This window comes from Hylobates moloch, unplaced genomic scaffold (genome assembly GCF_009828535.3).
Source record: "Hylobates moloch isolate HMO894 unplaced genomic scaffold, HMol_V3 SCAFFOLD_20, whole genome shotgun sequence".
Taxonomy (NCBI): Eukaryota; Metazoa; Chordata; class Mammalia; order Primates; family Hylobatidae; genus Hylobates; species Hylobates moloch.
In genome coordinates this window covers 25,855,025-25,882,363 of record NW_026652295.1, presented here as the reverse complement: position 1 = coordinate 25,882,363, position 27,339 = coordinate 25,855,025, and the positions used below count along the sequence as shown (strand labels likewise).

Below are 27,339 nucleotides of genomic sequence, written 5' to 3'. Positions count from 1 at the left end.
AGATTGTGATGGCCTATGCAAGGTTGTGGTTTTTGCAGTCTTTTGTGATAGTTTTTGTTATCAAGCATGGCCTTTTCCAGCTCTATTAATTAGCGTTTTTAGTTTGTTTTATGTGTTTGTGTGTTTTAACAATAGTAACTCCATTTTGATTCTGACAGTTTTCACAAAAGTATGTTGTCATGCTTTGCTAATAAGTGCCTATCATAGTATTCAGCTTCCTGGTGCCTAACACAGAAATGAACACCAATGGGAAAAACGGGAAGGCATCTGGAGAGACTTTTCTTTTTTATAAAATTATTAAAATATATGGAAATTATAAATTGTGAAATTTATGGAAATGAGTGTTGGTGAATTTATTTATAAGAAATCATCACTTATTACAGTTAAAGTTCTCCATAATTGTAATCTTGACAAAAATACCATTTTTTTCAAAAGATCCTCTCTAGCGTTTCCCATGAGAAATATCTGCGGCAACATAACTAATATTTAATTCAGTTATTCAATTCATTGCCATGAGAAACTAAGAATATATGGTCTGGTAAATTCCTTTCCAATAATGTAACCTAGTCGGGGAAAATACGAGAAGCCAGAGAAGAGAAATGAGCAGATTCTTATGAGATGGTCTCTGCCCATATGAAGTGTACTAACTGAGCCTTGGACACCAAATGTGAAAACAGTTGACCAACCCTGCCATTTCACCACCAAACCCCAGGATCTCAGTTCACGTGCTTTCTCAAATAAAAGCTTCACTAATTTTCACAGGGGGCAGCAAACATCCAGAAAAAAAATGCTCAGTATGTTTCTCATCAGTTGCTGCTATGCTCAGGAGCTCCCAGAGCCTCCTGCCTCTCAGTGACACGGTACTATAGAGTTGATTTTGATCAGGAAGAACTCCTATAGCTAATCTCATCAATTATTTTCTTTACCTATAAACTAATCTTAGCATAAGAATCCCACCTCAGGGCTGTTAAATTTGGAATTTCATTTGCCTGAAATGCTCTTTCCTCCTATAATCCCCAAGATTTGCCTCCTGGGAATACGAGAACAAGTAACTAGTACCTTTCCGCACTAGATTTCTGTATCACTTTGTGGGAAGACTTCCTTCTTCCTCTTCTTACAGAATCTGGTGTCAGAACTACCATTCTATTTATTCCCTCCTGTTGCAGACACAAGTTCAAAATGGCTTTATGGCTAAATCTAACTATCTGAAATAATTCTTGGAGATGTATCATTATCACTTGATTACAATCTCACCCTGCACCTTCTCTATTGTTTTAGCACCTTTTCAACTTGTCAATTGAATCCTACCTAGATGGTTTTAACTTCTCTTGAAGCTTACAGACCACTATAATATTCCTATGGAATAAAAAGGAACAAACTATTGGTAAACGTAACAACAGGGATGAAACTCATCTGCATTATGCTGAATTTAAAAAGCCAGATACAAAAGGCTACATACTATATTATTCCTATGATATTCTTGCAAGGGCAAAACTATAGGGACAGAAAATATCCATAGTTGCTGCTGGAGAAGATAGGGGAGAAATTAAGTATAAAAGAAACATGGTGATTCAGTAAGAACAAAATAGAAAAAGAGGAAGAGGAAGAAGAAGGAGAAGGAGGAGGAGAGGAGGAAGAAGAGGAGAAAGAAAGAAGGAAGAAAGAAGAAGAAACATCTTTCTTCTTTCCTCCGGGAGGCTAGGCCTGGTGTCATGCCTATAATGGCTTAAGCCCAGGAGTTTCAGCCTGCAGTAAGATATGATGGAAGAACAGCACTCCAGCCTGGGCAACAGAGCATGACCCTGTCTATTAAAAAAAAGAAGAAGAAGAAGGAGAAGGAGGAGAAGAAAAAGAAGAAACATGCAGAAATTTGAGCGTAGGGTGATATTATTATTCTATATCTTGATTGTAATGGTGATAACATGACTGTGTATATTTGACAAAATTTGCTACACTAAGGAGAATGTACATTAAAAATGATGACTTTACTGTATGTAAATTGTACCTTAATCTAAAAAATGGGAAGAGTAACTTTCAAAAAATTAAAGTAGAAGAAAAGTAAAGTGTAGCTTAGAATTTAATTTTAAAATCAATGTAATCAGTGTAATCACTTTATTATCAGACTAAAAAGGAAAAGCCATATGATTATTCCAATAGGTATAGAAAAAAAATTGACAAAATTCAGATACATATGTTAGAATTTCTGCAAACTATTAAAGACATATTTAAGAATTCAACAGCTAATATATTTAGTGGTGAAAAACTGAATGTTTTGGCCCTAACATAAGGTCCAGAGCAAGGATGTCCACTCTCACAACTTCTATTCAGCATTATCCTAGAGATTCTAGTCAGTGCAATAATGCAAGAGAAAGAAAAAAATACAGATTAAAAGGAAAAAGTGAGACAATCTTTATTTGCATGTAACGTTATTGTCTACGAGAAAATACTGAGGAAACTTCTACAAAGCTACTGCAACTAATGAGTAAGCTTACCAAAACTGCAGGACACAAATATAATAAATTGTAATTATATTTATTAATAGATTGTTAACAATAAATAGTTAGAAGTTGAAATACAAAATACCATTTGAAATAGTATAAAAAATATGAAACAGAGATAAATTTACCAAGATGCAATGAAAGCAATGCATTGTTTCCAGAACAGAAAATTTAAACAATTTTCGGATATCAATTCCAATTCTTTCAAATTGATTGATACATTTAATGCCATTACAATCAAATCTCAGTGATTTTTTTTAGAAATTGGCAAGCCAAATATAAAATGTATAAAATGTATACGGTCAAAAGATGCAAAATATCCAAAACAATTTTGAAGAATAAAGTTGGAAGAACACTACCTGGTTTCAAGACTTACAACAAAGCTACACAGAGTCTAGAGATAAACTTACATGATTATGATTAACTGATTTTTTGACAGAGATGCCAAGGTAATTCTACAGGAAAAAGATAATATTTGCAAAATGATGCTAGAAAACCTGAATATCCATATGCTAATAAATGAACTTAGACCCTTACATCACACAATGTACAAACATTAATTCAAAATGAATCAAAGACTCAAATGCAGGGACTAGAACAACAAAACCTCTAAAAGAAAACATAGAAGAAATTCTTTGTGACTTTAGATTAAGCAAAAAGATTTTAAATGGGACACAAAAGCATAAACCATAAAGGAAAAAATAAGTTGAATTTCATCAAAGTTTAACAAAAAATCTGCTCTTCAAAAGATACTGTTAAGAAAAGACAAGTCAGGCCAGGCATGGTAGCTCACGCCTGTAATCCCAGCACTTTGGAAGGCTGAGGCTGGCAGATTGCTTGAGTCCAGGAGTTCAAGATCAGCCTGGGCAACACAGCGAAATCCCCTCTCTACCAAAAAAAAAAAAAAAAGTCAAGTCACAGATTAGAAAAAGATACTTGGAAAACACTTCCCTGATGAAGGACTTATAACCAGAACATACAACATACTCTTGCAACTCAATAATAAGACCAGACAATACATTTTTTTAAATGGACAAATGATTTGGACAGATATTTTACAAAAGAAGCTGTACTGGTGGCCAATAAGCATGATAGGATATGTAACATCACTATTCATTAGGGAGATGTAAATTAAAGCCACAATGAGATACTTTACACACCTCAGAGAATGGCTAAAGTTAAAAAAAAAAAAAAAGGTGAGAAATTAACAGTGCCGAGTGCCGATGATGATGTGAAATAACTGAAATTCTCATATATTGCTGGTGGGAGTACAAACTGGTCCACCTTGAAAAACACTTGTCAGTTTTTAAAAATGAAATTATACATATATTTGCCATAACACTACATGAATATTTATAGTAGCTTTATGCATAACTGCCAAAAACTGGAAACATCCAAGTATCTATCAGCTGGTGATGGATAAGTTGTAGTAAATCCACATAATGGAATTCTGCTCAACATTAAAAGGAATTAACTACTAATATATGCCACATTGATAATTATTTTTTTTGAGACAGAATTTTGCTCTTGTTGCCCAGGCTGGCGTGCAGTGGCGCAATCTCGGCTCACTGCAACCTCTGCCTCCCCGGTACAAGTGATTCTCCTGCCTCAGCCTCCCGAGTAGCTGGGATTACAGGAGCCCGCCACCACGCCAGGCTAATTTTTTGTATTTTTAGTAGAGAGGGGGTTTCGCCACGTTGGTCAGGCTGGTCTCGAACTTCTGACCTCAGGTGATCTGCCCGCCTCGGCCTCCCAAAGTGTTGGGATTACAGGCGTGAGCCGCCGTGCCCGGCCTGATTTTGGTTTTTATACTTTTGTCTTTTCTCTAATTGTATAAATGAAATAACTTGGGACCAGGCACCATGGCTCATGCCTGTAATCCCAGCACTTTGGGAGGCTGGGGCGGGTGGATCACTTGAGGTCAGGAGTTGGAGACCAGCCCGGGGAATACGGCGAAACCCCGTCTCTACAAAAATTAGCCGAGTGTGGTGGCACGTGCCTGTAGTCTCAGCTACTCGGGAGGCTGAGGTTGGAGGATAACTTGAACCTGGGAGGCGGAGGTTGCTATGAGCCGAGATCGCACCACTGCACTCTTTAGAACCTGGGTGACAGATTGAGATCCTGTCTTAAAAAAAAAAAAAAAAAAAAAAATCGAATGTATCCCTTTGTAGTTCTTTTTTTTTTTTTTTTTGAGACGAGTTTTGCTCTGTCACCCAGGTTAGGGTGCAGTGGCGCGATCTCGGCTCACCCCAATCTCCGCCTCCTGGGTTCAAGCGATCCTCCTGCCTCAGCCTCCCAAATAGCTAGGGTTACAGGCTCCTGCTACCGCACTCGGCTAGTTTTTGTCTTTTTAATAAAGACGGTGTTTCACCATATTGGCCAGGCTGGTCTCGAACTCCCGACCTCAGGTGATCTGCTCTCCTCAGTCTTCCAAAGTATTGGGATTACAGGCGTGAGCCACAGTGCCCAGTCAATGATTGACTTTCTTTACGTAACATAATGCTTTAAGATTTATCAATGTGGTGGCCCTTTCGGAGGCCGAGGCAGGCGGATCACCCGAGTTCAGGAGATGGAGGCCAGCCTGCCCAACGTGGCGAAACCCCCTCTCTACTAAAAGTATAAAAAATTAGCCGGGCGTGGTGGTGGGCGCCTGTAATCCCAGCTACTCGGGAGGCTGAGGCAGGAGAATCGCTTGCACCGGGGAGGCAGAGGTTGCAGTGAGCCAAGATTGCGCCACTGCACTGCAGCCTGGGCGACAAGAGCGAAATTCTGCCTCAAAAAAAAAAAAAAAATTATCAATGTGGCATATAGTAGTAGTTAATTCCTTTTATTGTTAGCAGAATTCCATTATGTGGATTTACTACAACTTATCCATTCACTAGCTGATAGATCCTGTCTCTACTAAAAATAAAAAATTAGCCGGGCGTGGTGGCACATGCCTTTAATCCCAGCTACTCGGGAGGCTGAGGCTCGGAAGACTGAGACAGGAGAACCGCTTGAATACGGGAGATGGATGTTGCAGTGAGCCGATGTCGTGCCATTGCACTCCAGCCTGGGCAACAAGAGCGAAACTCCGTCTCATAAAAAAAAAAAAAAAAAAAGTCAGATCAGGGTTGCCAGGGGCTGAGAATGGATAGCAGCGATCGACTGTAAAAGGGCATGAGACAGTTTTGGGAAGCAAAGGATATGTGTTTGTGTTTGTGTTGGTTACATCCAGCATACATTTGCCTGAACTTGCTGAAATGCGCACTTTCTCAACACTTATAGACAGCTGTCAGTTTTTTTAATTTTAAATGCACGCTTTGAAAGTTTTACTTGTACAAAACCCTGACTTATAAAGTAAAAAAATACTTTATAAGGTGTACTTTATAGGTTGGTGCAAAAGTAATTGCGGTTTTGCCAGTAAAAGATGGGAAAAACCGCAATTACTTTTTGCCATCTTTTACTGGCAAAACCGCAATTACTTTTGCACCAACCTACTATATGACTAAGAAACCTTGTCTCTACTAAAAATACAAAAATTAGCCAGGCATGGTGGCCCACGCCTGTAATTCAAGCTACACGGAAGGCTGAGGCGGGAGAATCACTTGAACCAGGGAAGCGGAGGTTGCAGTGAGTAGAGATGCTACCACTGCACTCCATCCAGCCTGGGAGACAGAGGGAAACTGTCTCAAAAACATAAATAATAAATAAATAAATAAATACTCAGAAAAACACAGAACCAAATAAATGAGAGATATAACATATTTATGGATCAGAAGATTTGATACTGTGGAGCTGCCAAGTCCCTCCAGTTAATTTATGGATTCAACACAATCCCAATAAAAATCCCAGTGGGTTGGGGTTTTTTTTGTAAAAATGGGCAAGATTATTTTACAAAATTCACTTGGAACACAAATAACTCAGAATAACAGCAGCCATCTTAAATAAGAATAACAAAGTTGGAGGACACACACTATAAGTTTTCAAGATTTATTTAAAAATTAAGTAATCAAGACAAAATGCGTTGGTGTAAGGACAGGCCTGCAGATCAATGGGACAAACTAGAGAGCCAGGAAGCGGACTCACACACATATTGACAATTGATTTTTGAGAAAGCTGTCAAAATAATTCAATGGAAAAAGGATAGGCATTCAATAATTGGTACTGGTACAATTGGACATTCATGTATTTAAAAAAATCTATGGCCCCACGTCAGCAACATATTTAATAATTAAAACTTTATCATAAAATTGTAAAACTTCTAGAAGAAAATTTGTGTGACCTTTGGTTAGGCAAAAAATTCTCTAAACGAACACACACACACAAAAAGCTATAAAAATATAAATTAATAAATTAGACTTAATCAAATTTAACTGTTTGCTTTTTAAAAGACACTGCTTAGGCCAGGCACAGTGTCTCACACCTGCAATCCCACCACTTTGCGAGGCAGATGTGGGAAGATCACCTGAGGTCAGGAGTTCGAGACCAGCCTGGCCAACGTGGTGAAACTCAGTCTCTACTAAAAATACAAAAACCGGCTGGCATTGTGGCAGGTACCTTCATTGGGCATTGGAGCGGGTGCCTGTTTTCCCAGGTTCTTGGGAGGCTGAGGCAGGAGAATCAGTTGAATCCAGGAGGCCGAGTTTACAGCAAGTGGAGATGTAGCCACTGCACTCCAGCCTGGGCAACAGAGTGAGACTCCATCTCAAAACAAAAACAAAAACAAAAAATAAATCAAATAAAAAGTAAAAACAAACAAAAACAAAATATTGTCTAAGATTTAGGAGAACTAAAAGAACTGTTTGTTCTTTTACCCATAATAATTATGTTCTAATGTATTATACAACAATACAAGTTTGTTTTCACCATATTTTGTCTCCAATGCTTTTGTTCTGATGTTTTCATATTATGTACAATATTTTTAATTGCACTAAGTTTCAGATTTGGGAAACTTGCCTAGGTGCTTTTATGAAAATCAACATAGAAACTACTGCAATCCTTTATCAATGAAGGGACCACCATGGTTCAGAGATGCTAGACTTCCAACTGGCTCATGTTCTAATGGACCTTTGTGTTGTCTCCCATAAGGAAAAGCTAAGTGTATTTGGCTTTTAGGAAGGAGAGCAGCCAGAATAATTGGTGGCCCTATGGTGCACTATGATGGTCATATGGTCATTCTGATCCACAGTCTTCTAGTAATGTAGAATGTGTAGATTGTAGTTCTTACTTCCTCAGAAATAGATGCGGACATATGACACATTTGTTTTGGAAGATGAGGTGTCCCTTCCAGATGTTTGAGAGTCAGTGAGCAATCCATCAGGTCCCTTTTTACCTTACCTTGACAAAATAATTGATTATTTTGATTGTAGAGGATCTACAAATCAGGGTTTTTTAGTGAAATAGAGACCACCAACCAAATCATGATAGGTTTTTATGACACAGAAATAGGAGTTTATGGTTATAAGCCACTATGATTTGGTGTGGGGGAGAGGAATTACTTATTATTGAAGCATAAGCTAACCTATCCAGATGAATACATCCAGGAAATTCAAAAGTATGAATTCATTAAGAAGCCCAGATTCCTTTCTAGGTAAATACCCAACAAAATTGTGTGAACTTGAGCACTAAGAGATATTCTAAAAGTGTTCATAGAAAACACGTTTTTTTTGTTTGTTTTTTTTTTTTTTGAGACGGAGTCTTGCTGTGTCACCCAGGCTGGAGTGCAGTGGCGCGATCTCGGCTCACTGCAAGCTCCGCCTCCCGGGTTCAGGCCATTCTCCTGCCTCAGCCTCCCGAGGAGCTGGGACTACAGGCGCCCGCCAACACGCCCGGCTAATTTTTTGTATTTTTAGTAGAGACAGGGTTTCACCATGTTAGCCAGGATGGTCTCGATCTCCTGACCTCGTGATCCGCCCGCCTCGGCCTCCCAAAGTGCTGGGATTGCAGGCTTGAGCCACCGCGCCCGGCCAGAAAACACGTTTTTAAATACACATACATATTTTAATATATTAATATCAATATTTCCCAAGAAAAAGCTTAGTGAAGTATTGCCAATGGTCTACATACAGCTTAATGTCACTTTATATTATGATAAGCTTAGGAAAATGTCTAAAGTTTCTTTGGTTCTTTGTGGTAGAACTCTAGAACATTTAAATGTATTGAGCTAAAAGTAGGAAAAATCTCAAAATTAGAATGAACACAGATCTAAGATTGGGACTTTAAAATACTATGGCAGTTTTTCAAGCCTGGAAAGTTCAGCCATTAGGATTACAGCAAAAATAATTATTAGACACAAGAGGCATTTCACCTACTCTGTCTCTTGCCCCCATATGCAGCCATAGTGACTGTCCTTGTTCTCTTTTTCTCCCTTGCCACAGCACCCACAATTCAGATTGCTTTCCTTTTTCCCTCATAGCTTCTACCAGCAATTTGCTTCTTTGGGGACAGATCTTCCCTAAGACAAATAGAAAATTGTAGCATGAATCACCAAATCTTAGCCTCTTAAATCCTTGCTGCTCCTGAAAATTACCATGCAAGATCATTTCTTAATGTTGAGTTTTATGCCTAATTATTATTAGTAAATAGACTGAGCATCATGTTCTATGGAAAGTTACATGACTATCTTATATATGCATGCTGTATATGGTCTAAAGTTTCTATTTTCATGGCTAAAATAGCTACAAGGAACCTGCTCATTGTCTTATCTTCTACTTTTATTCCCAATGGCAGGCAGGGCTTCCTAATACTCCTAACTCCTTCTAATGCAGCAGTAGTTCTTCAACATCAGTGTTCCTTTTGTACAACGCTGGTTTCAGTTCTAGGAACATCTCAGGCTCTCTAAGATATCTGAGCCTTTTTTAAACCGTTTATTCTCCCAGGAATGACCTGGAAAATGTATTGACCACTGACCAACTTTTATTATTATTATTATTATTACTATTATTATTATTATTGTGTGTGTGTATGTGAGACGGAGTTTCGCTCTTTTGCCCAGGCTGGAGTGAAGTGGTGCAATCTTGGCTCACTGCAACCTCCGCCTCCTGGGTTCAAGTGATTCTCCTGCCTCAGCCTCCCTAGTAGCTGGGATTACAGGCATGTGCCACCACGCCCGACTAATTTTTGTATTTTTAGTAGAGACGAGGTTTCACCATGTTGGCTAGGCTGGTCTTGAACTCCTGACCTCAAGTGATCCACCCACCTCAGCCTCCTAAACTGCTAAGATTACAGGCACGAGCCACTGCACCTGGCCACTGACCAACTTTGAAGACCAAGGATCAAAGATCAACTCCACATTGAAGATGTTGGAGCCTCACCATATTACCTCTGGTGTCCCACCAAGAAGCCCTACCCATATCCCCCTGACCTTCACCATGTCAATGTCCACCAGGCTGATTTCTACCTGCCAGTACTTTCATCTCATTGCATGAGAGCTTTCCCCACCTGCTGATCACACTTTGCCCACATTCATGGCAGGCCAGATGTTCCACTGAATTGGGGGTTTAGAACAGCTCCCAGGCAATTTTTGGTAAATGGTGTATGACTATCCTAGCTCCCTTACCCTTGAAGTTTGATCATTTTTAGGCATATTTTCAACATTGTTTCCCAGAGTTCCTCCTCTGAGGATTAAGAGGGGTTAAGAAGGATTAAGCTCGAATAGCCCAGAGTGGTATTCCTTGGTTTCTTTTCTTTTCTTTTTCACTTTGTTTTTTCCACACCAGTGTTTTCTGGATTAAACCACTTGCCCCTAAATCCTTGAATAAACCACCCCACCCCACCCCAGAAAAAAACAGTAGGTTTTTGAAAGGTCATCCAATATGCTGTGGAAGAATAGGTAAGTAGTCAGGGGCAGAAGCAGGAAGGCAAGATTGATTCAGGTGAAAATTACGATGTCTCCAAAAGGAGTTGTGGCAGTAAGAGTGGTGAGATGCTGTAAGATCATGGATATGCAGTGAAGATAGAAGCAACAGAATCACCCAATAAATTGATGTGGAATGTGACAAAAAGACGACTCAGGATGACTCCCAGGTATCTGACCAGAGAACTTTGAAAGATGGAATGGAGTGAAGGTGACTGTGGGTGGGACAGATTTCGGAGGGAATGAGATAAGGAGTCCAGTTTTGATGTTTACTAGCTTCTAAGTGGAGAAGATGAGTAGGTAGGAATACATCAGTCTGCAGTTTGTGGGAGAGTCTGGGCTGGAGATACAATAATGTGTTATCTGCACAGAAACAGGTTTAAGTTCATGACTCTGGAGGAGACTCTCAAAGAATTGGGTGTAAACAAATAACAGAAGAGGACTAAGAACTAAAGCCTGGGGAGAAAAACAATATTAAGGAGTCAGGGAGAAGAGGAAGAACCAGTAAAGAAGACTAGGAAGAAGCTATCACTGAGGAAGGAGTAACTCAAAGTGTGATGCCCCAGAAGCCAAATGAAGAAAATATACCAAGGAGAATTGAGCATCCCAATCTAATGCTTCTACTGATGAACCATGTAAGAAAAGGCAGAGAATTGATCATTAGATTAGCAACAGTGAGGTCCATGGGAACTTTGAAAAGAGCCGTTTATGTTGAGATGAGAGACAAATTGGAGTAGGTTTAACACAGAGGACAGGCTGGATGCAGTGGCTCAAGCCTGTAATCCCAGCACTTTGGGAGGCCAAGTCAGGAGGTTCGCTTGAGACCAGGAGTTGGAGACCAGCCTGGGCAATGTGGAGAGAGCCCATCTCTACAAAAATTAGCCACAGGTGTGGTGGCACACACCTGTAGTCCTGGCTACTCAGGAGGCTGAAGTGGGAGAATAGCTTAAGCTGAGGAGGTTGAGGCTGCAGTGAGCCGATATCACGCCACTGCACTGCAGCCTGAGTAACAGCGCCAGAACCTGTCTAAAAAAAAAAAAAAAAAAAAAAAGACTGAGTGCAAAGACAAGAAAGACCAAAGACCATTCTTTCAAGACGTGAAGCAGTAGCTGCCAGAGGATAAACAGTAAAGAACGGTTTATTTCAAGATCAGGGAGGCTGGGTGCAGTGGTTCACGCCTGTAATCCCAACACTGCAGGCCAAGGCGGGTGGATCATGAGGTCGGGAGATCGAGACCATCCTGATTAACACGGTGAAACTCTGTCTCTACTAAAAATGCAAAAAATTAGCCAGGCGTGGTGGTGGGCGCCTGTAGTCCCAGCTACTCGGGAGGCTGAGGCAGGAGAATGGCGTGAACCCAGGAAACAGAGCTTGCAGTGAGCCGAGATTGCACCACTGCACTCCAGTCTGGGCGACAGAGCAAGACTCTGTCTCAAAAAAAAAAAAAAAAAAAAAAAATCAGGGAGAAGTTTATTTCACTATCAAAGGATAACAAGTCCAGAAAGGTTAATTTCAAGGTCAGTTAATTTCAGCCAGTCGCGGTGTAATTCCAACACTTTGAGACGCTGAGGCAGGCAGATCACCAAAGGTCAGGAGTTCAAGACCAGCCTGTCCAACATGGTGAAACCCAGTGTCTATTAAAAATACAAAAAAAAATTATCCAGGTGTGGTAGTGGGTGCCTGTAATCCCAGTTCCTCCAGAGGCTGAGGCAGGAGAATCGCCTGAACCCAGGAGGCAGAGGTTGCAGTGAGCTGAGATGGCACCACTGCACTTCATCCTGGGCGAGAGAGCGAGACTCTGTCTCAAAAAAAAAAAAAAAATCCAGAAAATGTCAGACACTGTGGTGTGTGCCTGTAGTCCCAGCTACTTACGAGGCTAAGGCAGGATAGCTGGAGCCCAGGGGTTCAAGTCCAGCCTGGGCAACATAACGAGACCTCCCTGCGCCCATATCCCTCCCTCTCAAAACAAAACAAAATATCAGGAAGAAAGTCCCATTAAATATACTAAAATGAAAACTTTTTCCTTTTTTCCACAGTCTCTCTCTTGATTTATCATGGTGCTTTTATTTGCTATTTAATGTCATTCTAACTAAGTAAAAATTAAACTTTTACATTATTAGTTTTACTGTTAATCTTTGTTGTTCAGTGCCAATTTTAAATGCAAATACAAGGATATTTAATTCCTATTTGGAATCACTGATATTCCACAATTTATATTCAATAGCTCAATACAAGCCTATATATTTAGTTCTTACCCCAACAGTGGAAACACTGCCTAAAACTAACTCATTAATTAATTCACACACATTCTACCAATACTATCTTTGGTTTACTGATAAGGAAAGACTAAAAGGAAAAAGAACTATGGGTTGCCCTATCTTTCCATTTCCTCCTCTGTCAATATTTTCAGTGTAAGTGATTAGTTTATGCAGGGACATAACTTGAATAAACAAGGATATGATGGGCTTTTTCTTAGACCCTGCCATTGCCTTCTTTCTGCACCCTAAGCAAGTTTTGGTTTGAACATAAACTGTGGCCTCTGGGGGCCGTCAGCACCTCCACTTCTTTTAGTCACAGAGGTAACATGTTTATATGTGTTTTGAGTCTTAGCATCATGGTTCCCCCAAATTTTGTGCTCATGGGGCATTGCCAATGCTGTATGTGAAAAGGGTGGCAAGGAATTGAGGAAACACAAATTCAACGATTATATTATCATGAATCTCAAGACGGCAACAACAGAGTATTAAACCAAGAGCTGGTCTTTCTGAACACAAAGCCCTGTGCAACTGCACAGGTTGCATATGCATAAAGCCAGCCTTGAATGTAAAATATCAGGAAGTGAGGGGGCGGGGGAGATGATGTAGGAATGATAATCAGGACAACAGCTGGAGTGTCATCCTTGAGAATGGGATGGGATCTAGTGCCCAGGAGGACAAATATAATTATGTAAGAGTATCTGTAAAATCAGTACCTCTACTAACTTGTTTAATCAAACTAAATTGTCCATTAGCTTGGCATACAAATAGGGATCCACCATTCACACTTGATCCTGAACCTCTCTTTCTGACAGACCTTTGCTTCCTTGACAGCCTCTATTTGGGAGGCTAGAATAGTCTCTGGACTCAGACTAGCATCTTCCACGATGCAAGAGAGTGGCAACAATCACTTTTTAGAAACCTAGAATGTTTCTAAATGAATGTTTCCATTTCTGCTGCCAGCATAGTACATCAGTATCACCCTTCACTGTCTCTCATGTAACCTTTTAGATAACCTCTCTCCCTTTCCCCCAAACTCCTTTTCCATCCCCCTTTCCAACAGTATTCCCCACTCTCATGGTGCTACTAAATGTTTTATAAAAAACAAACCTAAGAGGGTAACTATATTTGATAAACAGCTGTAAAGCCTATCTATTGCCCTCAGAATAAAGAAAAAAGTCCTGGAAGCCTTAGCCAGAGCAATCAGGCGAGAGAAAGAAATAAAAAGCATCCAAGCTGGGCGTGGTGGCTCACGCCTGTAATCCCAGCACTTTGGGAGGCCGAAGTGGGCAGATCACCAGAAGTCAGGAGTTTGAGACCAGCCTGACCCCATGGAGAGACCCTGTCTCTACTAAAAATACAAAATTAGGTGGGTGTGGTGGCGCATGCCTGTAATCCCAGCTACTCCGGAGGCTGAGGCGGGAGAATCACTTGAACCCGGAGGTGGAGGTTGCAGTGAGCTGAGATCTCACCATTGCACTCCAGCCTGGGCAATAAGAGTGAAACTCTGTCTTAGGAAAAAAAAAAAAAAAAAAGCATCCAAATAGGAAAAGAATAAGCCAAATTTTCTCTCTTTGCAAATGACATAATACGATACTCAGAAAACCTTAAAGGCGTCTAGAACTGATGAACTACCTTGATAAAGTTTCAGGAAACAAAATCAAGGTACAAAAATCAATAGCATTTCTATACACCAATAAGGTCAAGCTGAGAGCCAAATCAAGAATGCAATCCCATTTACAATAGCCACAAAAAGAATAAAATACCTAGGAATACAGCTAACTAAGGAGGTGAAAGATCGCTACAAGAAGAATTACAAAACACTGCTGAAAGAAATCAGAGGTGACACAAACAAATGAAAAAACATTCCATGCTCATAGATAGGAAGAATCAATATTGTTAAAATGGCCATACTGCTCAAAGCACTTTACAGGTTCACTGCTATTTCTATCAAATTACCAACATCGTTTTCCCCAATTAGAAATTAGAGAAAACTATTTTAAAATTTATATGAAATCAAGCTGGGCATGGTGGCTTACGCCTGTAATCCCAGCACTTTGGGAGTCTGAGGTGGGCGGATCACCTAAGGTCAGGAGTTTGAGACCAGCCTGGCCAACATGGTGAAACCCTATCTCTACTAGAAACACAAAAAACAGATGGGTGTGGTGGTTCACGCCTGTAATCTCAGCTACTCGGGAGGCTGAGGCAGGAGAATCGCTTGAACCTGGGAGGCAGAGGTTGCAGTGAGCCAAGAGTGTGCCACTGCACTCCAGCCTGGGTGACAGAGCAAGACTCCATCTCTAAATAAACAAATAAAATAAAATCATATGAAATAAAAAAGCCCAAATAGCCAAAGCAATACTAAGCAAAAAGAACAAAGCCAGAGGCATCACACTACTCACCTTCAAACTATACTGCAAAGCTACAAGTAACCAAAACAGCATGGTACTGGTACAAAAACAGACACATAAACCTGTGGAACAAGATAGAGAACCCAGAAATAAAGCCGCACAACTATAACCATCCAATCTTTGACAAAGTTGACAAAATAACAAGCAATGGAGAATGGACTGTGTTCAACAAATGGTGCTGGAATAACTGGCTACCCATGTGCAGAAGATTGAAATTGGACCCATATCTTTCACCATATACAAAAATTAACTCAAGATGGATTCAAGACTTAAATGTAAGACCTCGAACTATACAAGTCCTAAAAGAAAACCTACAAAATACCATTCTGGACATCAACATTGGCAAGTAATTTATGACTAAGTCTCCAAAACCATTTGCAACAAAAACCAAAATTGTTAAGGGGAATGTAATTAAACTAAGGAGCTTCTGCCCAACAAAAGAAACTATCAAGGGGCCCGGTTCACTGGCTCACACTCGTAATCCCAACACTTTGGGAGGTGGAAGTGTGTGGATTACTTGAGGTTAGGAGTTCAAAACCAGCCTGGCCAGTATGGCGAAATCCCTTCTCTACTAAAAATACAAAAATCAGCCAGGCATGTGGCACACTCCTGTAGTCCCAGCTACTCAGGAGGCTGAGGCATGAGAATCACTTGAACCTGGAAGGCCAAAATTGCAGTGTGCCGAGGTCACACCACTGCACTCCAGCCTGGGCAACAGAGTGAGACTCTGTCTCAAAACAAACAAAACAAAACAAAACAAAACAAACAAACAAAAAACCATCAACAGAGTAAATAGGCAGTCTACAGAATGGAGAAAATATTCACAAATTATGCATCCAACATAGCTCTAATGCCAAGGATTCATAAGGAACCTAAATAATTCCATGAGCAAAAAACAAATAACTCCAATAAAAAATGGGCAAGAGACATGAACAGACACTTTTCAAAAGAAGACATACATGCAGCCAACAAATATATGAAAAATGTTCAACATCACTAGAGAAACACAAATCAAACCTCAATGAGATACCATTTCACATCAGTCAGAATGGCTGTTATTAAAACATCAAAAATAATGGATATATGGCAAGGTTGCAGAGAAAAGGGAATGCTTACATTCCCACTGTCGGTGGGAATGTAAATTAATTCAGCTACTGTGCAAAGCAGTTTGGAAATTTCCCAGATAACTTGGAACTACCATTTGACTCATCAATCCCACTACTGAGGATATACCCAAATGAAAATAAATCATTCTTCCAAAAAGACACATGCATCAGCATGTTCATTGCAGCACTATTCACAATAGCAAAGACACAGAATCAACCTACATACCACTAAGGGTGGAATAAAGAAAATGTGGTACATATACACCATGGGATACAACACAGCCATGAAAAAGTACAAAGTCCCGTCCTTTGCAGCAACATGGGTGCAGCTGCAGGCCACTACTCTAAGTGGATTAACTCAGGAACAGAAAACCAAATACCTCATGTTCTCTCACTTGTAAGGGAGCTGAACATCAAGTACACACAGACACAAAGGTGAGAACAATAGACTCTGGGAACTACTAGAGGCAGGAGGATGGGAGTAGGATGAGGGTTGAAAAACTATCGGGTACTATGATTACTACCTTGGTAATGGGAACATTCATACACCAAAACCCAGCGACACGCAATTTAGTCACGTAACAAATCTGCCTATGTAGCCCCTGAACCAAAAATTTAAAAATAAAAAAGTTCTCAATTTTTATTCTTCATTTTCTGTGCCTAAAGAATAAAAAAGTATTGGCCAGGCGCGGTGATTCACTCCTGTAATCCCAGCACTGTGGGAGGCCGAGGCGGACGAATACTTGAATCCAGGAGTTCGAGACTAGTTTGGCCGACATAGCGGGACCCTCCCACCACACCCCTCGTCTCTCCAAAAATAGCTAGGGGTGGTGACTCGCGCTTGTAGTCCCAGCTACTCGGGAGTCAGGTGGGAGGATCGCTTGAGCCCAGGAAGTCCAGTGAGCCGAGATTGCGCCGCTGCACTCCAGCCTGCGCGACAGAGCGAGATTGTCTAAAACAACAACAACAACAACAAAACCACACAGAGAAACAGAGAGAGAGACAGAAGAAAAGTAACAAGATAACAGAGGACCCCAAAAGTCATCGTATATCCTAACCTCCAATGAAAACTGAAATGAAAACCTTGGGGCCAGAGTGCTCCTGTCATTCCCCACACCTCCCACGCGCCTTCTTAACTGAACTCCGTTGGGGGCGTTGGCTGTGGTTTGCTGGTCGAACGTCAACTCGGGTCGGGGATGGAGAGGGGAAGTGGGAATAAAAACTGCATTTAATGATCAGTAGCGGGAAATAAGAACGGCATCGAGAAACCAAGAGCCAGCCAGCAAGAGACTCAGGGAGGGAGTGGAGGTGAAGAGTGTTGCGAGGTACAAATTTCACAAGGAAAAAGTGAAGCCTCAGACTTCCTGGAAACGCTGCTTTTCATCTACGCAGGTGCCCTTCGGTGAAGCTACCACGTTTCTAGTTTATTCCTAAAATTTTTTACGCATGTAACCAAAAATGGTTCACTTGCGCATGTTTGAGCGTAAAGAGCCGTCTGATACGTTTTTTTGTCTAGATCCTTATTTTCATAAAGATCGTATTTTCTGGAATTATTAGCCTGATAGGTCAAAACTGTCGTCCTTCGAGCCGGATTCGAACCAGCGGCCTAAGGATACCTTGTTTAATGAACCTACAGTCCTCCGCTCTACCAACTGAGCTATCGAAGGACACACAATCTTACACTCTCTAGACACGTAGTTCTGCGCTCTCTAGAATCCCCAAAATAATGTGCGTCCTGGAAGTTTCTGGGTTTTCAAGTCTTGTTCCATTTAGGAGATTTGGTTTTAATTAATTATATTAATGTTCATTTTTTAAACTACTATCGGCTTTAAAGCAGTATTCTCATACACCGGAAGTATTCTGTGTAATGTTCTAGGTAATTGGCTTCATGGGTTTATAAATATGTAAAAGGCATTGGGTTTTACATTGAAAACATTAGGATATTTATGTATAGCTCAAACCAAAAACTTTACTGGAATCCCCCGTCCTCCTCCCCTAGATATACACAATCTCCCAGATTACGCCCTCTGTCCTGCTGTTTTGTCTGATTAACTCCTCCTTTCTGTCTTAAAAGTGTCTGGATTTGCTTGAAAAATGCTATGGCTTTTGTATTTGCTTGATAAAATGTATTTCTTGATAAATACAGACAACTGGGTTGATGAGGATCCCAGGGTTGTGAACAAAGCATTCTGGTATCATTGCAGTTCTCCTTTCTGAAAGTCAAATGATAAATTGTGTGTATTCATAACTGTAGTGATGAAACGTGGAAGTGTCATCTGTGCACGTATGTGTAAATTGGAGTGTATATTACATAATCATGGTGGAGCAATTAAAATGAAGCAAAAACTCTTGAAAATTTACGTGGAAATATAAATATTCGTTTTTCAAAGCAAATTGTCCAACATAAACAGAGGTTCTGTGTAGATTGTTGTCTGCTCAGCTTCCTTATACGTAAGGCAGAAATGGGGAATATGCTAAAACTATCTCGCGAGAAAAGGCTTTAAAAGGAAAAATCCCAAATTTTTCTTCAAATGGCAACTGCCAGTGCCTCTTGTCAGAAATGTTAATAGCATACAGTTGATATTGAACTCTGTAATTAAGTCCCTTGCATGAGTAACTAAGAAAATAGTATATGCTAACTTTCAATATTTCTAACCTAATAGAGAGCTAGCAGCTAGAGAGGAGGGATCCCAGGATGTGGACAGTCTCTCCTGACATTATTGTGTGTCCTATCTGTGCCTTAGGCACCAGGCGGAAAAGCTACAGAGATGCCAATAAGAAGTGAAATTTCAAGACGGGGCTGCTACAAAATTGTTGTCTCTGTTAGGATTACTGGGGTGACACCTAGAGAAACAGGAAGGCCCCAGAAAGAAAACAAGTTCATTTTCCCACCTCCAGCCTTGGAGTCTCCAACCTCCCTTTTGGCAAGGCTTACCCATAGGGTCAAGTGGTAAAACTGCAATGTGATTAACAGAGTCCTACTTCCTGTATCACAAAGGGGATTAAAGAAGGGATTAAACAGCAGTCTAATACATCTTCCTGTCTAGATCCTTATTTTCATGAAGTTCGTATTTCTGGAATTGCCCTGATTAAACAGCAGTCTAATACATCTTCCTGTCTAGATCCTTATTTTCGTAAAGTTCGTATTTCTGGAATTGCCCGTAGTTCAAAACTTTCGTCCTTCGAGCCGGATTCGAACCAGCGACCTAAGGATGCCTTAGCTTAATGAACCTACAGTCCTCCGCTCTACCAACTGAGCTATCGAAGGACCCATGATTGCTCATCTTCTAGAATTCCTAAAATAATACGTGTCCTGAAAGTTTCCGGGTTTTCAAGTCTTGTTGCATTAAGGAGACTCAGTTTTAATTATATTGATACTCATTTTTTAAACTACAATTGGCTTTAAAGCAGTTTTTTCAGACACTGGAAGTATTCTGTATAATGAATCCATTTGTGCTGCGTATCAAAATACCTGAGACTGGGTAATTTATAAAGAGTAGAGGCCAGGTGCTGTGGCTCGCACCTGTAATCCTAGCACTTTAGGAGGCCAAGGTGGGTGGATCACTTGAGGTCAGAAGTTCAAAACCAGCCTGGCCAACATGGTGAAAACCTATCTCTACTAAAAATACAAAAATTAGCTGGGCATGTTGGCTCACGCCTATAGTCCCAGCTACTGGGCAGGCTAAGGCAGGAGACACTGGGCGGCAGAGGCTGCAGTGAGCCGAGATTGCACCACTGCACTCCAGCCTGGGTGACAGAGCAAGACTCCATCTCAAAAAAAAAAAAAAAAAAAAGTAGAAATTTATTGCTCACAGTTCTGGAGGCTGGGAAGTCCAAGATCAAGGTACCAGCAGATTCAGTTTCATAGATTCAGTGTCTGGTGAGACCTGCTTTCTCCTTCCAAGATAGCACCTATATTTGTGCCCTCACATGGCAGAAGAAATGGAGGGCAAAAGGGAGAAACATTGTGTTCTCATATGGCAGAAGACAGAGAAGCCCCCCCACAAAAAAAGTGGCAGAGCTGTGATGGCCAAATGACTTCCTGAAGTCCCCACCTCTTAATACCATCATACTGGGTCTTAGATTTCAATATAATGAATTTTGGAAGGACACAGACATTCAAGCTATAGCAGGCTGCTATGACAAAAATACCACAGACTGGGTGGCTTAAAACAACAGGAATTTATTTTCTCACAGTTCTGGAGGCTGGGAAGTCCAAGATTAAGTTGCCAACTGATTTGGTTCTTGGTAAGTGCTCACTTCCTGGCTTGCAGATGGACACCTTATTGCTGTGTTTTCACATGGTTTGAGTACTCTGTCTCCTCTTATAAGGAAACTAATCTTAGGGATCAAGGTGCATCCCTATGACCTTATTTAACCTTAACTACTTCCTTACTCCAACTAAGTCACTTTAAGGATTAGGGATTCAACACAGAATTTTAAGGAAACACAATTCAGTCCATAGCAGTGGGTTTGGAGTTGAGAGTCAATAGTTTAACAACTGCTAACAACTGTTAAAACTTCCATGTGAACCTTAAGATTTTTTTTTGAGAAAGGGTCTCCGTCTGTCACTCTGTCACCCAGGCTGGAGTGCAGAGGCATGATCACAGTTCCACAACTTCACCCTCCTGAGGTGATCCTCCCACCTCAGCTTCCCTAGTAGCTGGGACTACTACAGGCACATGCTACCAAGCCCGGCTAATTTTTGTACTTTTTGTTGAGATGGGGTTTCTTGACCTTAATTTACTTCTGTGGAAGCTAAGAAGTTGTAAAATTTGATACCTAATCCAATGTTGCTAGAAACCAGAACTCCCAATTCAAAAGCCCTAGGCAAACCAATTGCTCCCAGTTTACAGTCATGCCAATACACAACCCATGGTTCTGAACTATGGGATTGGGCTAATTTTCTTTCACCTCATTTCCACACCTGCACTCCTAATAGAGTCATAGAAAATAAACAGAAAAGAGTAAGGGGAGGCCAAACTGACTGGGTAAATTCTGTCCAGGGTTGAAGAAGGAGAAAGCACCTAGGTGGTGCGAGCCTCAAAGCAAGGCTGACTTTGAGCCAAGTTCCGAGATGAATGATGAGTTTCTACACATGCTTAGAACATCTCAGTTGGTTTTTTGTTTGTTTATTGAGAGAGTCTCGCTGTGTCGCCCAGGCTGGAGAGCAGTGGTGCAATCTCGGCTCACTGCAACCCCTGCCTCCCAGGTTCAATCGAGTCTCCTGTCTCAGTCTCCCAAGTAGCCGAGATTACAGGCACCCGCCACCGCCCACGGCTGATTTTTGTATTTTTAGTAGAGACAGGGTTTTGCCATGTTGGTCAAGCTGGTCTCGAACTCCTGACCTCAAGTGATCCAGCCGCCTCAGCCTCCCAAAGTGCTGGGATTACAGGAGTGAGCCACTGCTCCTGGCTAATATCTGAGTTTTTAACTCTTGTCTAAAATGGTGGGGGCAGGAAATTGGGAGGTCTTCTTCCAACAGAGTTATCCACTTTTTGTCAGCCCTGATTGCAATGAAAAAGCAAAAGAGAAAAGCAAGTATTAAAGGTTGTCTTCAGGTCTTTAAAAGACCTACTATGCCCTGCACAGCATAGTCATTTTCTTAAATAAGATATTTTGTCTTCTCCACTTTCAATTTTTAGCATCTTGCCCCAATTTCATTGAGACTAGAAAATAAAAAGAGGAAGTTTCTAATGATGGAATTTCTGGAAAAGAAGCAGTTGAAGGTGCAGATGTTGGGTGAAGGCTTTTGTATGGCTTTTCTGAGAGTGATGGGCCTCTAGTAATGCCCAACGGATCCTCCTTTTCCCAACTAGCTTCTGCTGAACAGTACCTAGCACCTGGCACCTGGCACAGTACCTGGTACTCAATAGGCCCAGAAGAAAAAGTGGCAACTAAAGCATTTGTCTTTGTGCAAAGACTCTGCCTCTGAGTCTGCAGCCATAAGTATATTCGCTTCTCTTGCTAATATTTACCTTAGAAAAATAATTTGTCGGCCGGGCGCGGTGGCTCACGCTTGTAATCCCAGCACTTTGGGAGGCCGAGGCGGGCGGATCACGAGGTCAGGAAATCGAGACCACGGTGAAACCCCGTCTCTACTAAAAATACAAAAAATTAGCCGGGCGTGGTGGCGGGCGCCTGTAGTCCCAGCTACTCGGAGAGGCTGAGGCAGGAGAATGGCGTGAACCCGGGAGGCAGAGCTTGCAGTGAGCCGAGATTGCGCCACTGCACTCCAGCCTGGGCGACAGAGCAAGACTCCGTCTCAAAAAAAAAAAAAAGAAAAAGAAAAATAATTTGTACACCCCTTGATAGAAATCAGGACTACAGAAACCAGAATAAAGCAATCAAATGGGACGCACGCCCTCTCGTGGCCACAGGTCCTCCGGCAGTGACAAAGGCAGACAAAAGCGGATTTTTTTTTTTCTTTTTGAGAGGGAGTCTTACTCTGTCGCCCAGGCTGGAGTGCAGTGGCGCGAACTCAGCTCATTGCGACCTCTGCCTCCTGGGTTCAAGTGATTCTCCTGCTTCAGCCTCCCGAGCAGCTGGGATTACAGGCGTGCGCCACCATGCCCGGCTAATTTTTTGTATTTTTAGTGGAGACGGGGGTTTCACCATATTGGCAGGCTGGTTTCGAACTCCTAATCTCAAGCGATCCACCCGCCTCGGCCTCCCAAAGTGCTGGGATTACAGGCGTGAACCACCGCACCCGACTTTAAGGGATATTCGTAGATCCACAAAGACGCTGGATAATCTGTTTCTGGAACCAGATGAATAGATGGAAATTTTAGGGGTGCGGAGAGTGGTGGAAACTATTGGTTAGGCCAAGGCCGAACGTCATTGCTTGAAAAACTTGATTTTCCCTTCTGGCTGCATCCTCAATTTGCTTCCAGTTCCCGGTTTCCGTAGATGTGATTCCAGTGTTGTTAAACTCTTCCCGGGTCCCCAAGACAGCTGTTTCTATGGACTTCGGCTCCCTGGTTCACCTGCACTCGGTGGTCTTCTCCAGACGGGATCCGACATGGTAAAACAGGTTATAGATGGCGCTGAGGGGCGGAAGTCATGCTGAGGCTCTTTAGTCACCATTGATACACAGTTCTTCATTTTTTTCCTATTGGCTAGTGACGAAAGTCAATTGAAATAGCGAGAGTCCTGAATTACTTCCAGATATCAAAGAGGGTAAAGGATGTAAAACATGCTTTCGTGCGAGGGGAATTAGCTCAAATGGTAGAGCGCTCGCTTAGCATGCGAGAGGTAGCGGGATCGATGCCCGCATTCTCCAGTTTTATGTCGTTTCCTCTCCCACCTTACCCTTTGGCCTTTACTCCTATCTTTCTATGAATATCCTGCTGACAACATAAGCAGCTAACAACACACTCCCGTATCATAATGAGGGTGGTCTTTCCTTCAAGCTCAAGATTCTCTCACCACCCATGAAAACCCATCTACTCGGTGGTTCCCTAGTAGCTGGGTTCTTCGAATTTCTCTCACGATTTTCAGTTCTGAGTGTTGGCCTCTGCCAGGTGCATTGGCAAACCTATTATAGACTTCGATCATTTATGTATTACATTTTTATCAGAGCAGACTGAGGACGTATTACAAATTTTTTTCTTTTCCTTTTTTTTTTTTTTTTTGAGACAGACTTACTCTGTCGACCAGTCTGGAGTGCAGTGGCACGATCTTGGCTCACTGTAACCTCCGCCTCCCGGGTTCAAGCGATTCTTGTGCCTCAGCCTCTGGAGTAGCTGGGATTACAGCTGTGCGCCACCACATCGGCATATTTTTAGTAGAGACGGGGTTTCACCATGTTGGCCAGGCTGGTCTCGAACTCCTAACCTCTAGTGATCCGCCCGACTCGGCCTCCCAAAGTGCTGGGATTACAGGCGTGAGCCATCGCGCCTGGCCCTGTATTAAAAATTTTAAAAGATTTTTAAATTTACATTTTTATTCTTAGAATCCATTTCCTACATGTCCGACCTATTGAGGACCACCTCAAGTTGTTACGACTGTAACAAATGCACTCCCATTATCTCAATAAGATGGTGGATGGGCCAGGCGTGGTGGTTCACTTCTGTAATCCGAGCACTTTGGGAGGCCGAGACAGGCTGATCACGAGGTCAGGAGTTCGACACCAGCCTGGCCAACATGGTGAAACCCCGTCTTTACTAAAAATACAAAAATTAGCGGGGCGTGGTTGCGCATGCCTGTAATCCCAGCTACTCGGGAGGTTGAGGCAGGAGAATGGCTTGACACCGGAAGGCGGAGGTTGCAGTGAGCCAAGATCATGCCACTGCACTCCAGCCTGGGCAACAAGAGCGAAACTCTGTCTCGAAAAAAATAAATAAAATATATAAAAATAAAATGATGGAGAGCCAAAGTGTATGTACGTATGTTTGAGGGTTTTTGTTTTGTTTTGTTTTGTTTTGACATTCACTCTTCCTCTTCTGAAGTCATCTTGCTATATCTTGCCGGAGGGTGGGGGTGGGGGGGTCTACTGCTGTTACTGGTGCTGGCACATGGGAGGAGAATTGTGACAGAGAATCTATCTGGACTGAAATCTATTGTGCATTGGCAAGAAGCTTAGTCCAGGACTATTTAACAAATGTTGCATTCAAGCCCCAAACATTACCTTTGAAAACACCTATTTGTTTTGTTTTGTTTTGTTTTCTGGCTGGGTGCGGTGGCTCGCGCCTGAAATTCCAGCACTTTGGGAGGCCGAGGTTGGTGGATCAACTGAAGTCAGGAGTCCCAGACCAGCCTGGCCAACATGGTGAAACCCCGTTTCTACTAAAAACACAAAAATTAGCCCGGCGTGGTGGCGGACGCCTGTAATCCTAGCTACTCGGGAGACTGAGGCGGGAGAATCTCTTGAATCCGGAAGGCGGAGGTTGCAGTGAGCTAAGATGGAGCCACTGCACTCCAGGCTGGGCGACAGAGCGAGACTCCGTCTCAAAAAACGAACAAACAAAAGGCCATTTTTCTTTTGCCCCCAACCAGCTTTCAAAAAGCAAGTTCGTGGGGAGCTATCAGTTGAGATCCATCTCCAGCCCTTAATAGGAGTGGCTTCCAATGCGTTTTGGGCAGGGCTCTCCAACCACCACCCTAATTCAATAAGCCTGGGCTTCTGTGTTTTTTGTTAGTTTTCCAGGTGGTTCTGATATCCAAGTTTGAGAATTATTTTCATAAAGAATAAAAGTTTGGAAACATGGGAAGGAACATACAAGAAATTACCAGGCACAAAATCCTCAGAAAACGCTTCCTTACTTTGATCTAGACAAAGATATTTGTGATTAAGAACTCTTCCATAGGTATCTGGGATCACATTTTTGAGACACAAAAGGGTAGAATGGGATTAATATATTGTAATTAGATTGACACAGAATTAGCAAATATGTACCATTGTTATGCCAGATCTCTACTTTGTGAGCTAATTCCCTATGTGGATAGGAAATCCTGTCCATTTTTTCCCTTATGTATTATTTTCTCCTAAAATCATTCTCTTCTACCAGTGTTTTTCAAAACTTGCAGTACATGAAAGTCACCTGGTGAGCTTTTGAAACTACAATACCTGAATCTTACCTCCAAAGAAACCCAAGCATAGATGCGTTGTAAAATCTCCCCAGGTGATTCTAATATAGACCACATATTCTCAGCTAGGGTCGAAAGCCATCACCATGACAATTAAAAGGAGAAGGGGGAATAGACCCCCCTGAATTTCATCCCGGCTTCAGATGTGTAGGGCTCAGACGCTAGTGGTTCAGCTTGTAACTGACTCTCAACGATTCAGAACTCTGAACACCAGGGGACGCGCGTGCCCCACCGAGTAATTCCCACCAGCCGCCCCTTTCCCCCGGCTGTGGATCCGGGGTTGAGGGGTGGAGACGCCTCTGTGGATCTCTAGCCCAGAGGACCAGTGTCTAATTCACTTCCTCAGTGCCCAGGCTTCTAAGAGGGTTGTATTATATGAATTATAGGGATGAATTCTTGATGGCTCGTGTTAAAAATTGTTACGGAGAATAATAAAAAATTAAAGAGATTCACTGAACATCCAGAATAGTTTTAAATAGATTCTAATCGAGGATATATATAAGTGAAATACGCATTTCTGAGAATGAATTTTAAAACTTACGCAAAAATTTAAAAAAAAAAAAAAACTGTGAACTCCTTCGAGCCGGATTCGAACCAGCGACCTAAGGATATCTAGGGAAACAGCCAACTACAGTCCTCCGCTCTACCAACTGAGCTATCGAAGGATTCACACAACTTCTACTTCCCGCTGGGGATGCCATTTCTGCGCAAGGTTGGGCAATCGTGGATGTTTGCCGTCCTATTTACCTGCGTTGTTGATGTTCTTTTGGCATCCAGTACCCCTTCGGAACTGACTGATATTCAGAGGCCCTTTTCTCTGAAACAGGGAGAAAACGGGAGCACCACCCTCACTAGTTTACAAAAAGAAACATAAAATGTTAAGGAGGCACAAGGAACTGATAAGAATTTAGCAATGACCATCTTTTGTTGTGATGAATGCATTATATAACCAATTTTAACCTCTACCTAAAAATAGAATTTGAAACACTTTAACACTGCAATTTCAATGAGATTTTATGTAGATAACTGACAGGAGGAAGAGAAGGAAGAACAGGCTAAATAATGCAACTTCGAAAGCATAATTTTTTTTTTTTTTTTTTTTTTTTGAGACAGTCTCGCTCTGTCTCCCAGGCTGGAGTGCAGTGGCACGATATCGGCTCACTGCAATCTCCACTTCCCAGGTTCAAGCGATTCTCCCGTTCTCCCGCCTCAGCCTCCGAGCAGCTGGGATTACAAACGCAAGCCACCACGCCCGCCTAATTTTTGTATTTTTAGTAGAGATGTGAGTTTGCCATGTTGGCCAGGCTGGTCTCGAACACTTGGCCTCAAGTAATCCTCCCGCTTTGGCCTCCTAAAGCCCTAGGATCATAGGTGTGCGCCCACAGCAGCTGGCCATCACATTCTTAACTCAGCAAAAACCTATCCATGCGGGTGCTAAAATGATACATTTTTAAATGATCAACTTTAACACAAGGTAATATCATTTCAAATATTAGTTTTGCAAAGTGTAAGATTCTTGTCTTTCTATGACTCTGAAGCTCATAATAGCTATTATCCTCCCTTGTTAATGAAGAAATCCACTTGTGGTGGAATCTGGTATCCCAAATCTGTTTCATTATGGCCCGGCGCGGTGACTCACCTCTG

At 41.8% G+C, this 27,339-nt stretch overlaps 4 non-coding genes across 4 annotated transcripts; 1 reads left to right on the top strand and 3 right to left on the bottom strand.

The window, feature by feature from the left end:
* Window positions 1-17,685: 17,685 nt before the first annotated feature.
* TRNAY-GUA (transfer RNA tyrosine (anticodon GUA)) lies at window positions 17,686-17,774 on the bottom strand. The gene is given in 2 exon segments: window positions 17,686-17,721; window positions 17,738-17,774. It is a non-coding gene; the product is annotated as a tRNA-Tyr (tRNA).
* A 1,511-nt stretch (window positions 17,775-19,285) lies between these two features.
* TRNAY-GUA (transfer RNA tyrosine (anticodon GUA)) lies at window positions 19,286-19,375 on the bottom strand. Its single transcript is given in 2 exon segments — window positions 19,286-19,321; window positions 19,339-19,375. It is a non-coding gene; the product is annotated as a tRNA-Tyr (tRNA).
* Window positions 19,376-23,316: 3,941 nt separating this feature from the next.
* On the top strand, window positions 23,317-23,389 carry TRNAA-AGC (transfer RNA alanine (anticodon AGC)). The gene has a single exon. It is a non-coding gene; the product is annotated as a tRNA-Ala (tRNA).
* A 2,880-nt stretch (window positions 23,390-26,269) lies between these two features.
* TRNAY-GUA (transfer RNA tyrosine (anticodon GUA)) lies at window positions 26,270-26,360 on the bottom strand. Its single transcript is given in 2 exon segments — window positions 26,270-26,305; window positions 26,324-26,360. It is a non-coding gene; the product is annotated as a tRNA-Tyr (tRNA).
* Window positions 26,361-27,339: the final 979 nt, after the last annotated feature.